This window comes from Microcebus murinus, chromosome 17 (genome assembly GCF_040939455.1).
Source record: "Microcebus murinus isolate Inina chromosome 17, M.murinus_Inina_mat1.0, whole genome shotgun sequence".
Classification (NCBI taxonomy): domain Eukaryota; kingdom Metazoa; phylum Chordata; class Mammalia; order Primates; family Cheirogaleidae; genus Microcebus; species Microcebus murinus.
The window spans coordinates 21,697,106-21,714,315 of NC_134120.1; the positions used below are offsets into that span (position 1 = coordinate 21,697,106).

A 17,210-nucleotide genomic window follows, 5' to 3' on the forward strand; every position below is an offset into this window, starting at 1 on the left:
ACCAAACACAGACTCATAACTTTTCCTAATCATTCTTTCCCCTATCTTGTGATGGCCTCCCATTCTTTCACTGTTCCCTACTTTCCCTGTTGTTACTGTCACACCCCTGTCAGGTTAGTGTGGCCTGGGCTAGCCAAGGAACATTTATTTTGTTCCAGCTGAACAGTAGAATACCATACACAACACATATGCACACAACACGCATGCACACAACACACATGCACACAACACGCATGCGCACACCCAGTGATGTGCTCTGTTACTAGTCACAAGATAACTTTACCCTTGGCCTCCATCTCTTAGAGAACTCTAAAGGTAGAGATTTTTGCTCCACTTGCTTCTTATTATAAGCCTCCTGCCAATGGCTCTGGCACAAGACTATAGAAACTAACTTAACAATACAACGCTGTTAAAATCTCTAGGGGCAGGCCAAAAGACGCTCTGGAAAGCTCCGCCCTTACCTGCCCTGAGCCTCCTGTCCTTCCTGCCCCAGATCAAGGTCTTACACCAAGCTCATATGCATCCTCTCCTCTCTCTGGCCTATTATTTCCTTTCTGGGTGCTCACTTTAAGGGGGCTTCTGGCTTCCTTAACAGCTCAGCAGTCTCAGGCCTGGAGTGGAGCTAAGCCTCTCAGTGGGGCTCACACCTGTCTGAGTTCACAGCAGACAAACAATCCAGGCCTCCTATATCCCTGGGGCTCCCTAGAGAAAGATGATTTATGGTCAATTGTTTGGAACTGGAGCTATTTTCCTAAGGAAACAATCTAAGAAGGCGTGGATAGGTGCCTGGGAGAACTCATGAAAGTTCGGTTGACCCACATACCTCATCTGGAGTTCTAAACACACTGTAGAACCTACCTAACAGTGTGCCACGGTTTCCATGGGGAATGAGTTCTGCGTTCCAGCCAGGAAAGCTCTGGCATTGCCATCAGCGAGAACAGCCCAGCTTTCACCTTCCACAGCCTGCCAGCCCAATGGTAGGGAACCACCTGAAGTTCATGATACTTTTCGCCTTTTGTCTGGACCTCAATATATTTATTTGGTTTTATTATATACTCATTACATTTCATTTCATTTGGTTAGGCTGCCAGTAACACTTGTTGCGGGCTACTTTATTTCTCTACAAAACATTTTTAAAAACACTAACCAGGAGTTGTGGCACTTGCCTGTAGCCGTAGCTACTTGGGAGGCTAAGGTGGGAAAGATCGCTTGAGCCCAGGAGTTCGAGACTGCAGTGAGCTACGATCAAGCCACTGCATTCTCCAGCCTAGGCGACAGAAAGAGATCCTATCTCTTAAAAAAAAAAAAGAATAAAGTACTAAAGCTAGATCAGTATTGTGATCAGTACTATGCTTAATATTAATGAAGTCAAATTCAATTTAATACACTATATCATAGAATTTTGAAATATGCAACTACAAACATTTAGTGTAAGTTGTCTTAGATATGGCCCTTTTGTAGACTTGAGAGAAACTTTGACCTTTGTCTGTGTCTAATCTCTCTCTCTCATTTGTACCTTAATTAATACTTGGTTTATTAATTAATACTTGGAATCAGGATAAACTTACTTATAAATTTAAAAAATTAAGTGTAGAGAAAACAAGTATGAGCCTTATTTCCTTGGATCTGTTCAGAGAGGTAAAATACACACACACACACATTATATATATATTATATAGATTTTTCTAGATGGTAGAGTAGGAGGAGGTGTGAAAAGATTTTTATATTTTTAATAACCCTTGTTCTGAGACTCAAAAATTAATTTTTGGAATAACAACGGTAATATGAAAGTGTCTTTTTCTTCATTGCAAATACAAATGGATTTAAATAAGGGTTGTTTTCTTTTATCCAAGTCAACTGTTTAATTTTACCTCTATCTAAGTCTACCTTTTTATTTTATTTAAGATGTTATGATGTCAAATTACTTTCACATGATCACACAGCTGAAATGAAAAAAGAGAAAAGATGATTTAGAAAGTTAATCAGATTCAGGAAAGAAAATGATGGGCTATTTTAAGTTTCACAATCCTAGTAACTTTGATAATAAATTAACAGATTAAATGGTTCTATGGTAATTATTTAGATGCAGCCAATTCAACAGCATTTTCTGAGACTACTACATGTTAAACAATGTACTGTAGTATCTCACATGAGGATATACACACAGAAGTACGTGGCATGGTCCTGTTACTGATGAAGTTTATAAATTTTTTACATATATGAAAAAGAGAACTCTGTTTCACATGTACCCAACTACTAAACCTACTGCCTATTACTTTCTAAAATTAGAGAAGGGGCTGGACTTATGGTAAACTCCAGGAAATGGTTACAATTTAAATAGACTGAAAGTTCCTCTTGGGCGTTGTAAATTAACAAGAGCCAGAGGAGGGTTAAATTCAGCCTTTTATAAGAGACTTTGAAGAAAATGGCCTGAAGCTGGGGGGAGTAGAGGGGTGGTATTTTGAAACACTTGGGAAGAGTTGAACTGAGAGCAGAATGTGTTTTGAGAAGATGGTCCTATCAGTGTGGTGCTTTATAGCAGGAAAATACATAAATTATCAGGTCACTACAGTCTTCTAAGGCTGTGGTCCCCAACCCCTGTGGCCTGTTAGGAACCGGGCCACACAGCAAGAAGTGAGTGGTGGGAGAGCCAGTGATGATGATCTGAGATGGAAGTAAGGCAGTGATGCTAGGGCTGGGGAGCGGCTACAAATACAGATTATCACTAGCAGAGAGGTTTGACTGCACAGAGACCATAATAAATCAATTGCTTGCAGACTCATATCAAAACCCTATCAGTGAGTGGCAAGTGGCAATGTAATAATAATAGAAATAAAGTGTATAATAGATGCAATGCAATTGAATCATCCTGAAACCACCTCCCCTGCCAGAAGTCCATTGAAAATGTGTCTTCCATGAAACCAGTCCCTGGTACCAAAAAGGTTGGGGACTGCTGTTCTAGGAAAAAGTGCCCAGAGTCAGCACTAGTGTGAATGTATAAAAATGAAGAGGGAGAGAAACAAAAGGCATTTCAATAGAAATACAGATATAATGTGTGCCTCACTACACATAAGTAGAAGACAATTCACTTCCTTTTTTTTTTTTTTTTTTTTTTTTTTTTTTGAGACAGAGTCTCACTTTGTTGCCCAGGCTAGAGTGAGTGCCATGGTGTCAGCCTAGCTCACAGCAACCTCAAACTCCTGGGCTCAAGCAATCCTCCTGCCTCAGCCTCCCGAGTAGCTGGGACTACAGGCATGTGCCACCATGCCCGGCTAATTTTTTCTATATATATTAGTTGGCCAATTAATTTCTTTCTATTTATAGTAGAGACAGGGTCTCGCTCTTGCTCAGGCTGGTTTCGAACTCCTGACCTCGAGCAATCCGCCCGCCTCGGCCTCCCAGAGAGCTAGGATTACAGGCGTGAGCCACCGCGCCCCGCCCACTCCCTTTTTAAAATTTTGATCCTGGTTCTTTTCTCTGGAGCCATTTCTTCTACACCTTTCATTGTTATGCCTTGTTAATCTTGTTGTTTTGGGCTTTTTATTTTTATTTGTTTTTTGTATTATAAAAGCATGTATATTTATTTTAGATATTTTGAAAAGTATCAAAGTGTAACGTAGGATGAAAAAGAAAAGAAATTTTGAAAAGTACACAGAAAAAATATAAATAAGGCATTAAATGGCACCTATACTCTCAGCACTCTGAGATGATTTCAGATGTTTGATTTCAGGTAACGTTTTTTTCCAACCTTGGTCAATGCATTTAGGAGTGATTATTAAACAAGATGGGCTTGGTGAAGCACAAAGATGAGGCAGCTTGATTGCTTCCTACTCACTACTGCCTTTGAGCAGTTCACCATTCCCTGCCCTGAGCCATGATTCAGGCACATCCCATAGCTTTCCTGTCATTTTCAGGTACTGGAACTGGTTCACGTGTAGGCATTAAAAAGTCAGTTTAAGTCAAGTCCATGCCTCTGCCCTCCCTGAGCTCAGGTCCGTCTGAGGTTCAGGTACACGGAGCAGAGCAGGCAATGGGCTGGTCTTTCATTCTCCTTGTCCCATGCCACTCGCTGCATAGGAAAATCCACAGACCCTTACCCCCAAGGGTGGAAGTGAGTCCGTCACCATGTCAGGCACAAGGGTCTATGCCAAAAGCATTCTCTGCCCCAGTAAATGTGCTTAAAATTATCCTTTCTGGGAAATACGCTAGTGGTGGTTATGGTGATCACTAGGCTTCTTTTCTTTTTTTTTTTTAATTTAATAGTAGATATTGTGAAGCTGTGTCTAACCCCCTTTCTTGAGAACATGAAAATACTTATTATCAATTATTCTTAGTTTAGGCTTTGGCCAAAAGTTCAAGGCAATAGAAAGAGTCCCATTTCACATCCTAATACACATATACATACATACTCACATACACATAAAATAATAATAGTGACCCTATCACATCATTTTTGCATTATACTTATTTTCCATTAGTATTATATAGTGAGAATTTGCCATGTCAAGGTACTATATTCCAAAAACATGATTTTTTAATTGGCTCCTAATTTCTCATTATGTGAGTATCCATTTCTTATTTATTCAACCATCACCCAGTTAGACATTTACAATTTTTTAACATAAATATTCACTGCAATAAACATCCTTGTATGTGAATCTTTGTGCACATCTTTGATTATATCCTCAGCAGAATTCCTAGAAGTGGAATGTTTCAATCAAAGGTTATGGACAGGCCAGGCACAGTGGTTCATGCCTGTAATCTCAGCACTTTGGGAGGCTGAGGTGGGAGGATCACTGGAGGCCGAGAGTTCCAGTCCAACCTGGCCAACATAGCAGTACCCTGTATCTATAAAAAAAAAATTTTTAATTAGCTGAGAGTGGTGGTACACCTGTAGTCTTAGCTACTCAGGAGGCTGAGGCAGGAGGCTTCCTTCAGCCCAAGACCTCGAGGTTACACTGAGCTATGATTGTGCCACTGCACTCCAGCCTGAGAGCAAGAACCCTTGTCTCTTAAAAAAAAAAAGAAGAAGAAAAGAAAAAAAGGCTCTGGACATTTTTAAGTCTCTTGCCCTCAAGACAAGTGAAATAAACCCCAAACACACACACATTCTACCCAAACATTATTACGATAATTTCACCTTTGCAATTTGATTAGTGAAATACATTTTGCTATTTTGGTTTATATTTCTTTGATTGTTATTGAGGCAGATTCTTATTTACTCTGTATTTCTTTGACTGTAGTCTATTCATGAATAGACTCTGCTCATTTTTTCCTTGGAATGTTACTATTTTCTTATTGATTTATAAACTCTCCTCATACAAGAAATATAGTTATCCTTTTGTCATATTGTGTTTGTTGCAAATGTTTCCCAATTTGTTTAACTTGATTTTGTTCCTAATATTTTGGCTTGCAGAAACTTTTAACTTTTGTGCAATCAAATCTATTGGTATCTCTGTTGCATAATCTAGCTTAAATGGAAAAGGATTTATTGGAAGAAAATTTAAAGAGGAATAAAAAAAGGCATCCTTTAATGATCAGGGAAACTCTGTAGGCCTTACAAAATACTATTAAAATTAATATCAATGTCACCGAGCCTGTAAATCTGTCTTTCTGCTTCTCCTTTAATCTCTTGTGGTCTCCATTGGTGTCATATGCTCCTGCCAGCAACTTTCTCCTGATTGACAACCTTCTATAATAGTTCCCATATCCAGAGAGGCCAAGAGGATTTATCTTTAGGTAGGAAAGTTCTGGGGAAAGACTCCGATTGACCCAGCCTATGACATGCCCTCTTCCAGACCAATCATTGGTGCCAAGAAAATAAAGTACTCTGATTCACCAGATAAAGACACATCATAAAGTGAGAAAAGAGTAACTCACCCAAAGGAAAGAGTTGGATAGGACACCACACAAAGTGAAACAAAACAGAAATAAAAGAAAAAAAAAACTAAAAAAAAGGGGGAAAAATAAAAACAAAAACCAGAAACAGACAAAAACAAATATTCGTTATAGGTTTTTCCTTGGTATCTTCTTTTACTAGTTTGATGATTCTTTCTTCATTCTGAAATTAATAAATTTTTCATCTGGGTTCCATTTTTTACATTTAGCTCTCTCTTCACCAAATCCCTTCTGCACTTTCCTTCTGATATTCACTTCATTTCTACTGCTTTGCCATAGCCAGTATGGCTAACTCGGCCCCGTGTTTTCCTGTGTGGTCTAATGTTCCCTCACCACCAACACACGCATGCTCCCTTTCTTTGGTTCATTCTGCACACCATCACAAAATCACTATTCCCAGAGCTCCACATCCATCCTTCAGTGACGTCATTTCCTTCTCACGAGCCCTGAGTGCGGCCTCCCTGCCCCACCCGTCCACCCCAGAGAGGGAGTGACCACTCCCGTGATGAGCGCTCACTTGGCTGGGTCACAACGAACTGTTGGTATTTCACACAGCCCTCACAACTCTGCTTGGCAGATAAAATCTCCATTGTACAGAATGGAAACTGAGGCTCCCAGAAGTTAAATCACTAAGTAACATATTGTCCATATGTAAGTGGAGCTAGGACTTACTCTCTTATCTGCCTGAATCCTTACACAAGAAACCGACCAACCCACAGTAGACCGGCCTCAGAGCAGAGTCCAAATGCCTTAGCCTTTTCAAATTTCCATGTTTTGCTTCCTCACATTGCCATATATCAATCCCTCCCTTTAGTCAAACATGTACTCACCCCCTAATCCTCACCAGTATTCCCAAGTCTGTAGGCTTCTCTTTTGCCTGTGTTATTTCTCACCAAGAAGCTGCCTTCCCCCTCTTTTCCACCCATTCAGAGTTCACCTCCCCTAAATCTCGGCTTAATTTCACTTCTTCCATAGTCTTTCTCAATTACCTCACAGAAATAGTATATCTTCTCAAAACACCTAAAATAAGCTTCTTTGATATCCATTTAATCATTAGATTATTATCTTCTATGCCTTCGTACATTTTAACTTTTGACCAGTCTGCCAACTATATTGTGACTCTCTTGTGGTCTAGTCCATGATTTATATTTCTTTGTATTCCCCACATGCTTGGTACAAGGCCTTATAAGAAGTTAGGCAATATTTGTTGATCTATGTCTTTCTCCTCTAACATGCTTCAGTAGGAGTCATAATAATTCTTAAAGAGTTTTCTCCCCCTGGCAAAATATTAATTTGATCTTAAGACTCAAATTTTTGGACTTCCTATGTGAATTGCTGGTTTTCAAGAGTCGAGATAACAATTGTAAAATTGTAAGATTATAGATAAAATATATTGGGACATTTTCACTAGCATATATGTAGTTTACTTTCTAATAAACATGCTAATAAACACACAAAGGGAATTTATGACTAAATCCCACTATACAGTATATTTTATTGCTATACCTTAATAATATGCTATATATATTTGTTATGTTAGAATAGTAGTTCATAGTGTCTAAAGAGACACAACATCAGTTTTAGAGGACATTAAACTTATCCATTACTATTCACTTTCTAGTAGATTTTACAATATGTAAATTTTACAATATTTATTTTATATAATAAATAGAAGTTACAGGAAGACAACATGTTTTTGGAGAATGTGGAAAAAATCATCTAAAGGCTTTTGTTGGGGGGGATTAGAGCATCTGTTTTCACTGACTTTGCTTTGAAAATTTCACAAAGCTCTGGATATGATAAATGTTCACAATTTGTATCCACATTGTTACTAACACAATAGCCTATTAAATCCCTTGCCACGAATATGAGCAGACTGCAGGCCATTCACATTATTTATCAAGGGGGAAAAAAACATTATTCACAAATTTTAATTGCTCCTATGGCACCAATAGTCTGAAAATGAACCATAAAAATATGGCCTTGGGGAAGTTTTGCTCGCAATGACTTTAGTGCAAACCTGACCGGAGGGACTGATGCCTCTATCATGATTACAGAAAAGGACCTGAATAAAATAAGTTAACTGTGTTTCAACTCAGGTCCTAGTGGACAGTTGGCATATTGTAAAACTCATTCCATCCACTGTAAACTCAACAACACCTACGTATGACCAAAATAAATATGTCATCACCTTCTCTCAAGATCCAGTGCTGTGGGAGAAATTTTAGACTTATTATTAGGGACTCAGGATAAAAGAAACCAGCCAACAGTCTGCCTAGAAAATTAGGCTGGCCTTCCTCCCCTAAAGCTACGCTTAAGGGTTGCAGAAGAGAAGAGGAAGATTGACAGGACAGATGATGAGAAAGACCAAGTCAGAGAAGTGACTTTGGATTCAAGCCACTTAAGGGGCCACCAATTGTCATGAAACCCTTGAAACCCTAGAAATATTTATCTCAGACTTGCTTTGGCTGCAGCCATCTCCACCAGGAGCGACACCACCCCTCTGGTTGCACAGGCCAAAAACCTTGGAGTCAGGGGGCACTGCCTTCAAAAGTGTGTCCCAAACACTACTGTTTCTTAACACCCTGCTTCTATTCGTTCCACCTACAGTCATTTCTTAACACTTTTGTGACATCACTTCTTTGCTTAAAACTCAGCAATGGCTTCTCATTTTACACCTATTCGTTACTCCAAAAAGAAACTCCATAGCCAATAACAATAATTCTCTTTCTCCCCACTCCCCAGCCCCTGGCATCCATTAATCTACTTTCTGATTTTATATATTTGCCTATTCTGGATATTTCATATAAATGAGATCACAATATATGGCCCTTTGTGACTTCTTTCACTCAGCAAAATGTTTTCAAGGTTCATCTGTGTCACCGTAGTACATATATCAGTATTTCATTCTTTTTATGGCTGAATAATATTCCATTGTATGGACATACCACATTTTGTTTATCCATTAATTAGTCGATGGGCATTTGGATTTTTTTCACTTTTTGGCTATTATGAATAATTCTGCAATGAACATATCTGCAGTGAACATTCCTGTATAAGATTTTGTGTGAACATATGCTTTCTATTAATGGACTTTTAAATATCAAACCAGTCTTAATATCTGAAATAAATCCCACTTGGTGGTGGGGTATGGTTCTTTTTACATGTTGCTGGATTTATTTGATAATATTCTGTTGAGATCTTTGTGTCTATGTTCATGAGAGATATTGATCTATAGTTTTGTTTTGTTTGTATCATCTTTGTCCGGTGTTGGCCTCATAAAATGGGAAGTCTTCTCTCTTCTATTTTCTACAAGAGATTGTATAAAATTTGGCTTAATTCACCTTCAAATATTTAGTAGAATTCTCCAGTGAAACCTAGAGATTTCTTTTTTGGGAGCTTTTTAATTATGAGTTCAATTTTCTTATCATCATAGGATTATTCAGATTGTCTATTTCATCTTGGTTGAATTTTGATAGTTTATAGTTTTCAAGAAATTTATTTCAAGTTGTTGAATTTATGAACACAATGCTGTTTGTGGTATTCTCCTTTTATCCTTTTATTTTCATTTGGTTTTTTGTTTTCTTTTAATCAAATACTGCCTCAGCAGTATCATCCTTTTAATCTTTTAATGGTTTCAGGATCTGTGGTGATATCTCATTTCATTGCTGATATTGGTAATTTGTGTCTTCTCTCTTAGTCTGCCTTTGGTAAAAGTTTGGCAATTTCATTGATTTCTTAAAAATCAATTTCTTGTATTGATTTTTTCTACTGTTTTCAATTTTACTGATTTCTGCTCCTAACTTCATTAGTTCCTTCCTCTGCTTCTTTGGGTTTTTCTCTTATTTTTCTAGTTCACAGAGGTAGGAACATAAGTTATTGATTTGAAACCTTTCCTTTTTTCTAATATAAACACGTAGTGCCATAAATTTCTCTCAGCTGTACTTTAGCTATGTTCCACAAATCCTGATATGTTGTGTTTTCATTTTCATTTGGATAAGTGTATTTTTTTACTTCTTGGAGAGGTCTCATTGACTGATGGATTATTTATAAATGTGTTGTATAATTTCTGTGTATTAAGATTTTCTTATTCTCTTTCTGTTATTGATTTCTAGTTTGATTAGAGCATACTCTATATAATTTTAATTCTTCTAAATTTGTTGAAGTTGTTTTATAACCCAGGATATGGTATATGTATATGAATTTTTCACAGGTACTTGAAAAGAAGGTATATTCTGCTGTTGCTGGGTGGAGTAGTCCATAAATGTCAGTTAGATTCTGTTGGCTGATAGTGTAATTCAGTTCTATTTTTTGCTAATATTCTGTTTAATAATAGTTCTATTAATTTCTGAGAGAAGAGTGTTGAAGTTTCTATAATTGTGGATTTGTATTACTCCTTTCAGCTTCATCACCTATTTGGTTTTGTTTATTTTCCATGTACTTCAAAGCTCTGTTGATGGGTGCATACACATTTAGGATTGCCATGTTATCTTGGTGCATTGATTCCCATCTAAATAAATATTTATTGGGCTCTGTTCTACAAAGTGAAATAGTCTCAGGCAGTTTGTGGTCAGAGAATATAAGTAGCTTAAACTATGTATTATAACTGTGCAAACCAGGGTTTTGGTTTTGCTTTCTTTTTAGTAGACTTTATTTTTTAAACCAGTTTTAGGTGCGCAGCAAAAATGAGCAGAAAGTACAGAGAGTTCCCACATCCCTCCCTCCCGACACATGCACCACCATCATCAACATCCTGCACCACAGTGGAACATTTGTTACTATCCGTGAACCTGCAATGACACACCATTATCACTCAAAGCCCGTAGTTTACATCAGGAGTCACTCTTGGTGTTGTACATTTTATGGGCCTTGACAAATATATAATGACATGTATCCACCATTATAGCATCACACAGAGTAGTTTCACTGCCCTAAAAATCCTCTATGCTCCACCTACTCTTTCCTTCCTCCCCCCTAATCCCTGGCAACCACTAATGTTTTTACCATCTCCTTGCAAACCAGGGGTTTTTAACTTGGTGTTTTATATTAGCTAACTGCTGTAACAAATGTACACAGAAATATATATTTCAGATGATAAAAATATTTCTTTCACTCATGTAAAGTCTAAAACAAGTACATCTGATTGGAGGATACCTCTCATTTTGTGGCCTGTCATCCTTAACATGTGATTTCTAAGTTCATCATACTCATTTATATCCACATATATGGAAGGAACATAGAGAAGAGTTAGGGATTTTTGAGGGTCAGGTATAGAAGTGGTGTACATCATGCTAAAACTCGGTCTTATGAATACTCCTCCTCCCAAATGCAACAGAGGCCAGGAAAGGTAGTCTAGCTATAGGAAGAAGAGGAAACAGGTTTAATGAACAACTAGCCAGCCTGAGTTACAGGTCTATAGAACTCATAGGGATCCATGGATAGACTTTAGAGGATTGTTTAAACAACTCAGAGATATATACAAAATGTTCCCTTCATATACACTTTCCTAGGGAGAGGAAGGAAAGGACTTGCCCTGATTCAATTGGCTATGAACATATGCTGGAAGAAGTTAAATTTAAGCTAAAGCTTCAAAATGTGTAGAGATGGGGGAGGGTGGGATAGAAGGTGAGGGAAAACTGAGCAGAAAATCAATACCAGCAAAGGGACAAAGATGGGAGATTATAATGTGTATTTGCAAAATGGCCAAAAGCTCAGACTAGCTAATGTACTGAGTTTATTTGGAAGACTGTCCATTTAGTCAGGCAGTCATTCCACAAGTATATACTGGTCTCTGCTATGTGTCAGGTGCTATCATAGTCCTGGCTTTATAAGGATGAAAACAGAGGAAAAGGGACAATTAAATAGCAAGGGATGGTGAGTGTTGCTAGGGAAGTACAGGATGCCATTAGAGCCTACTGCAGGGACGCCAACCTCACCTAGGAGGTTAGGGAAGACCTCCTAAAGGAAGTGATGCTTAAGCTGAGCCTTGATGGACAAACAGAAGTTAGCAAAGCTAACAGTGGAAAGAGAAAAGCCACATTCCAGGCCTGGAGGCATGATAAGAGTATGGAGAATATATGAAGATCTGCCAGAAGGCCTCTATGGTAAGGCCAAGAATGCAAAAGGAAGAATGGCATGAATGAAGCTAAAGAGATAGACACAGCTCAGATGCAGGAGACCTTGTAAGGGGCATGGCTGTGGAAGTAGGAAGAAAAACAGAAGAATGTGCTCTCAAGGAAGGGAAAGGAAGAGAATGCTTTAAGGAGCAGTCAATAGTGTCAAATCCTACCATAGAAAGGTTAAGCTGGATAAGGATGAAAAGTGCTCATTGGATTTAGTGACAAGGTGAGAATAATTTCAGTGAAGCAGTAAGAGCCACGGCTGCATTGCAGGGCAGGGTAGTGCAGACAGCTGATTGGAGGTTGATTTGGAGTAGAGAAGAGAGGTTTATGCTGTCAAGAAAGAGTTTCCATTAATACGGAGAGATGTAAGCATGTTCATGTGACAATTTTGTACACATGGAAAAATGACATCAGAGTGTGGAAGGCCAGGAATCCAGGCTGTTCCTAGGCAATGAGGAGCCATTCAAGCACGTCTGTGGTCCTGTGTAGGAAGACTTATCTTGGAGCTGGGTACTACTGCTTCCAGGGGACATCCTACCCTAAAGAAACTCATCCTGCCTTAAAAATGAAGCACAGGCTTAGTTTGGCTTCTAGGTGAGGGAGGGTCTTAGCAGAATCTTTCACCATGCTTTTGTGAATTTTGAAGCATTGTTTCTAAATTATTGTCTAATTATCTCAGTTTTCTTTACTAGGACAAACATCTTGTTAAATTTTGTTTAGTTTGCAATTATTCCAACCTTAATATTACAATTGGATAGATTTAAAGGGCTAGTTCAGCAGTCTGCCCGCTATTTGATAAAGGGTAGCCAATTCTGTAGTTTTTTTGCTCTATGATCATTAAAACAACTTTTCTTCCCCAGGGTATCAAACTGTGTAATAAACAGCAGTTTAGGAATAAAAGGGAAACCCTCTTGAGGTGCAAATTAGTGTGTTGTGTGGCTGAGGGAGAATGAAGGGATTGGGTTGTTTGATAAATTTAAATGAAAGAATCCTAGTCAAATATTTAGAGCAAAAGCAAATCTCAAAGTTGCTTCATAAACAAGATTTAATACAAGCTGATAAATTTAGACCCAAATGGGAAGGTCCATGAGCTTCGATAACTCCTGCCTTATTCATAAATCACACTATTGATCAAATATAACTGAATGCATGAATGTATATATTTGTGTATGGGAACTCATGAAACCTCATTTATTATGTGAGAATGAAGTAGAAAGCAATTTTTATATTATGAACACCTCAATAAAGCATTTAGCATTTTTTAAAATCTTAGCCAAATGGATCTTATCTGTGTGGATCTTTATCTACATGAATCTATTTCTTCCATCATCCCCTCTCAAAAGAAAAACATGTGGTGACTATCACTCCTGCTCTAGCTTTTGCTTTGGGTCTTTTGGAAGAGAATTTAGGATTAAGGTCTGGGGGCATTTAACAACCCATGAAGAGGTAGAGAAAAGGACTTTCAACAGTTTCAATTGTGATTCTACTACGAATTTCCTTCCAATGACAAATAGATCCTGGGAGTGACAACTGCATGTTTTATTTGGTTTTATCCTTTGATTAGATTTGCTTTTTTAGAAGTTTTTCCCTTCAAATAATGGTTATCAATTAAACTGAAATATCAGACAGCAAGCATTTTTGTATATTCTATCAGTTAATGTCTAGTTGTACTAGCCATTCACTGGTACATAAAAAAAGATTCAGTACCTTTTATCAAGATGCTATGAAATGTATCCTTGGGGCATATCTCAAACAGGGTATAGGTGAAAATTGTGCCTAATTGGGAAGGTAGGGAAGGAACAGATCACTTTTCAGCAGAGTCATAGCAAGATTTCTTCTGTAAAACCAACTGCTCCATAACTTACTGCTACAAGTTGTTATAAAAGCAACCTACAGGGTTTTCTAGACAGGCTGGTAGGAATAATAGGAAAGGTTCAGTGTTAGCTAAAATTCTCCAGGTCTTTGATTGGAGGGGTGGGGTAGGTGGAAGGATTGTGCAAATGGTTCTATGAGCACAAAATAGGGAAATGGAAGGCATATTTCTGCTTTCTCTTGCACTACTCTCTCTGCAACAGCTTAGACAATTGAGAAATGTAGGAGCTCAATTAAAGTTGACTCCTAAGAAAAGAGTTTAAGGGAATACGATATAGTATATAAACCCAACATAGAAAAGGCCCCAAGTTCTACTTCAAAAATCAAGGTCTAGACTTACTAGTAGATACTGAGCATTACTTGAAATGTAATATTAGTGTGAAGCCAACTGAATCAAGATATGCTGTAAGTATAAACACACACCAGTTTCAAAGACTTAAAAAGAACTGTATTATTAATGATTTTACATTGCTTATATATTGAGATCATAATATTTTGGACATATTGAACTAAGCATGTTTATTAAAACTGTTTCTTTCTTAAAACTTTCTATTAGGTTATTAAGTATGAAATGTCCGATTTTCTTAAGTGTACTGTTTGACAGTTGGTATCTCTGACATTTCACTTTTTGACATTTGTTTTATTTTTTTCATGAAGGTACATCTTTATTCTCTCAAACACATGGTTTAGCTTGTGATTATCTTTCAAATTTTTTTACAGCCATTTTTATGAAACCATGGACAAGTCAAAAATTCGTGTTATTTTCACATATGAGTTCCGTTTGGAACCAATGTAGCACAGACAGCTCGAAATATCAATGAATGTTTCGAAAAGATGTGGCTAATGAAAGCAGAGTACGTGGATGGTTTGAGAAGTTCCATTCTGGTGATTTCAATCTTCAAAATGAGCTAAGTGGGCAACCTGAGACCAAGGAGGATAACAATGAGCTGAACGCTGTCGTGGAAGCGCATTTATCTCAACTCACGTGTGAATTATAATAGTAGCAAGGTTTGACATTACTATTCCAACAATGTTGGACCATTTGAAACATATTGACAAGGTAAAGAAGCTGGATAGAAGGGTTCCACATGAATCAAACGAGCATCAGAAGAGAAATGTCTTGAAGCATGCCTTTGCTGTCACAACAGAAAGGCAACCCATTTCTACACCATATTATGTGTGATGAAAATGGGTTCCTTTTGACAATCGCAATCATTCAGCACAATGATTGGATAAGGATGAAGTGCCAGGCCGGGCGCGGTGGCTCACGCTTGTAATCCTAGCACTCTGGGAGGCCGAGGCGGGCGGATTGCTCAAGGTCAGGAGTTCAAAACCAGCCTGAGCGACACCCCGTCTCTACTATAAAAATAGAAAGATATTAATTGGCCGACTAATATATATATATATAAAAATTAGCCAGGCATGGTGGCTCGTGCCTGTAGTCCCAGCTACTCAGGAGGCTGAGGCAGGAGGATCGCTTGAGCCCAGGAGTTTGAGGTTGCTGTGAGCTAGGCTGACTCCACGGCACTCACTCTAGCCTAGGCAAGAAAGCAAGACTATGTCTCAAAAAAAAAAGGATGAAATGCCAAAACACAGTCCAGAACAGAATATTCATCAAAAAAAGCTAATGGTGCCTCTTTGGTGGTCCAGCGCTGGTATTATCCACCACAGATTCATGAAACCTGGTCAATCCCTTACAGCAAACATCTACAGCAGCCAATTAGATTAAATGATGAGGATGTTTGCATTAAGCAGCCAAGACTGCTCTATAGAGATAGACCAATCTTATTGCAAGACAATGCTTGACCACGCACCACACAAACAACACTGCTCTAACTACTGAACTGGGAAACATTCATGTCATCCACCACATTCACCAGATCTTGCACCAACTGCCTACCACTCCTTCCAGGCTTTGGACCACTTCTTGCAAAAAAAAATATATATATATATTCAATTCTCAACAAGCTATGGAAAACACCTTTTGAGATTTCATCACCACTTGTTCTCTAGGATTCTTCGCTGCTGGCATAAACGAGCTACCATTAAGATGGCAAAACTGTGTCGATAGTTTAGGCTCATACTTGATTAATTGTACTGCTTCTTGAGATATAATAAACTAAACTTTTGATTTCAAAATAGATATTTCATATTTAATAATCTAATACTTTAATGATGGCCCTGGAAACTTTGAAATGACATTATATTGCCCTCATTCTATGGCTACAGGACAATGTTGCTGGTTAAGACTAACCTGGGAAGACTATCTGGTACTAAAGGGAGGGATGGGGTAGTCACAGCCTAAGACAGAGGAAAGTAATAGGGTTTAACAGGCCACTTTAAAGTAATCCCTCGATAAGATAGCCACGGTGAGAGATCTCCTGAGCCATACTGCAGGCAGAGCTTTTAGAGAGGAGGAAACAAGCAATTAATTTCCTTTAAAAGCTTCAAAGAACTGAAGTTCAGCACCTCAAAGCTCCTGATGTGACCAACCGGCCGGCGGGAAGCCGGGCCAGCTCGGCGAGGGAGGGCCGGCCGGAGGGAGGAGCGTCGCCTGGTAGAGCAGGGAAGGCCCAGCGGCCACGTGGCTCAGGAAACCACCCACGCGAGAGGATAGGAGAACACTTCCCTGGCCCCTCCTTTGTGATCATGGTATCACCCCTGCCAGGTAAGTTTGGCCCCTCCTTTGATGACTGTTCTTAGGCCCTCAACCAAAAAGGGGCAAGCTCTTCCTCAACCTGAGCAAACAACGCCCTCCCTCCGGTCCACGCCGGCGGCTCCGCTCCAGGGCAGCTCACACTTTGCCTTCCCTAAGAGAACACAACCCAGGTGGGCTACAGGGTTGGGAGGGATGGGGGAGGGAACCCAAGTGCGCGCGTAAAATGCACGCGCCTGCGCCAAAGTCCCGCTGGGCCCCGGGCTTCAGCCTCTGCTGCAGCGCTTCGTCCGCCCCCCCTTTCCCCGCCCCCCCTGCTTTACGTCACAAAGAGTGACGTGAAAGCGAACAATCACATACCCGCTCCTCGAGAGCCAGTAGGGAAAGGGAAGAGAGGGTGGGGGGAGGGGAGAGGACGGAAGGAGAAGGTTTTGGGGGCTGGCTTGTCCCAGTCACCCAATCAGAGAGCTCTGGGGTGGGGAGGGGCGGGGCCCGAGACGCGGGCGGGGGGTGGGGCTAGGGAAAGGAGTTGGAAGGCTTCGGGAGGAGAGGGCGGGCTCCCCGGGATTAAAAACAGCCAATCAGAGCGCGCCGGCTTCATTCGGTGAGCGGCGTGGGGCGTCGCCGCCGCCGCCGCGCGCGCCGGGGGCTGGTTAAGGCCA

At 39.5% G+C, this 17,210-nt stretch overlaps 1 long non-coding RNA gene across 1 annotated transcript in view; it reads right to left on the reverse strand.

Annotated features, from left to right (window-relative positions):
* The window catches only part of LOC105874231 (uncharacterized), a 38,926-nt gene extending 21,985 nt beyond the window's left edge, over positions 1-16,941 (reverse strand). Inside the window, exons 1-2 of the long non-coding RNA XR_012912881.1 lie at positions 16,909-16,941; positions 859-1,943 (exon numbers count right to left, since the gene is read on the reverse strand). This is a non-coding gene — a long non-coding RNA (uncharacterized LOC105874231). The remainder of the gene's footprint in view (positions 1-858; positions 1,944-16,908) is intronic.
* Positions 16,942-17,210: the final 269 nt, after the last annotated feature.